At 35.1% G+C, this 2,408-nt stretch overlaps 1 long non-coding RNA gene across 8 annotated transcripts in view; it reads right to left on the reverse strand.

Moving 5' to 3' along the window:
- LOC102887488 overlaps positions 1-2,408 on the reverse strand; it is a 366,742-nt gene that overhangs the window by 339,044 nt on the left and 25,290 nt on the right. The window lies entirely within an intron of this gene.

The raw sequence follows: 2,408 nt of genomic DNA on the forward strand, positions 1-2,408 counted from the left end.
GGGAAATTTGATATGAATAACAAAATAATACTGGCCTTAATATATAAAGAATATGTAAGATCAATAATAAAAAGAATGCATAAATAGAAAAATGGACAAAAGACACATGCGGTAATCGAAAGACTAATGTAGTAATAAATAGGAAAAAATGTTCACTCAATGGTAATCAAAGAAATGCAAAACCAAAGCAACTTAATGTCATTTTTTAACAAACTGCCCCTCCTGCAAAATCACAGAAATATTCAGAGTTGATGAGGGCACAGAAAAAAGCTAGCATTCTCATACAGAACTTAAGGGAGTGCAAATAACTATCAACATTTTGAAGGGCTATAAAGTATCAAGTGCTATAAAAATACATGCTCGCTGACCCAGCTATTCAATTATAGGAATTTAGTGTAAGGAAATGATCAAGGTGTTGCACAATGGTATATCTGTAAGGCTATTCAGTGGAGCATCAGTTACACAGTAATAATTTAAAAATAAACAAACAAAAAAAACCCCTAAATGTTCAACAAGAGAGAATTAATTAAATTTTTTGCTATTAATGTCTATATAAATGACCACTAGAATTTGCTCATAAAAGAATTTCTAATGCCTTGAGAAAATGAACTCATCATATAATCAAATAATTTTATGATGCAAATTATAATGTATATCCTTAATGAGACTGGATAACAAAAAATATTAACTCTAGCTCTTCCAGGGCAGTGGAATTATTAGTACTATTTACTGTCTTCATTAAATTTCTCCTAAACATTCAAATTTTCCACGAATAACAGTACTAATTTTCCAAAAGATTAATCATTCCAGTGGGCATTAAATATACTAATATATCAAGATACTACAATTAAAATGTTTAATAAATTAATCCATTAAAAGGCGAATAGCTCATAAAATGTCCACTTGAACATACTGAGAGGATTTAGGGAGTGAGGGGAAAAGTCAAACCCAAGGTGATCTCTTCTTTCCCCCTATAACTTTTCAAAACTTTCTATAGTGGAAAATGCCAAGCATAAACAAGAGTAAAAACACAAGTAAAATAAACTAACATTGACCCATCACCCAGCTACGACATTCATCCCCTATTTACTTCCCCTGGGAAGCAAATCCCAGACATCACATAGCTTTTTCATAAATATTTCCGTATGTACCTCTAAAAAAGTAAGACTCTCTATTATTCTTTAAACATAATCAAAACAACATTATTTCGCAAGAATAATTCATAATAACATGTCAATATCATTAAATATCCACCTAATGTTCAATTATCCCAAGTGTCTCCTAAATGTTTTGTTTTGTTTTACTGTGTTCAAATTAAAATCCGAACAGGACCTGTACATTTATATAAATCTTTTCATCTATAGGTTTTAATCTCTAGATTCCCCCTCCATCTCTCTGTTCTCCCCCTTGAAATTTCTTTGTTGAAAAAACTCAGGTTGTTTGTGCTGTAGAATTTCCAAGGATCCGTATTTTACTCATTGTATCTCCCTGGTGATGTGGATAGTGCATTCTTTTTTCCCATTTCCAGGAAATATACTAGTCAGGTCTAGAAGCTTGGTGAGATTCAGTTTTGATTATCTGACACATCTACCAAACGGTGGTATTATATACTTCTTAGAATCACATAATGTCTGCTTGTCTCTTTCTGTAATGTTAACAGCTATTGATAATTATTGCCTAGACACATAATTCATTAAGGACTGCAAAATGTTGCTATCCTATCACTCCTTCTCATGTGTTAGCTGGAACACTTCTATAGAGAAACCTCTTCCTGTGCTATTCAGTTGCTTTGAGATATACATTATACAGGAAAGTGAGAATAAATATTTGATTCTTTCCCTTTATTTACATTTGCAAAATAATGAGCTACTTCCTAGCACAGGGGGATCCTTATAAAGTGCAAACCTGATCACAGCACTCCTACCTCCTCATACAACCTTTAAAATGCAAACCTTTGCTTTTAAAGAACAGCTGAGCCATGAATAGTCTAACTATGGCCTGTCTCCCCACGTTTATCTTTTCTGGAAATCTCTGTGGTCCAGCACACCACATTCCCTTCTACCACAGAGCCTTTACATAGGCCATCCCCTCAGCCTGAGATGCTTTCCGGTCTGCCCCACCTCCCCACCTCTAGTTAATTCCTGTTCATCCTTCAGATCTCAAGTGACACTTTCTTTGGGAAGCCTTCCCAGTCCCCAAAGCTGGGCCAGGTTTATTTGTCACATGCTCCTTTGTTTCAAAGCACACACCTCAATTTGTAACGAAACACTGCTTTATGTGATTCTTTAAATTTGCCTGCTCCTCAGCACCTCACTTCCCAACTCTAAACTTATTGGAGCAGTTGGCATGTCTGTTTTGGGCCACATGGAACCAGTCCCAGTGCCTAGCTCTGTGCCAGGCACATTACA

Source organism: Pteropus alecto, unplaced genomic scaffold (assembly GCF_000325575.1).
Source record: "Pteropus alecto unplaced genomic scaffold, ASM32557v1 scaffold121, whole genome shotgun sequence".
NCBI lineage: Eukaryota > Metazoa > Chordata > Mammalia > Chiroptera > Pteropodidae > Pteropus > Pteropus alecto.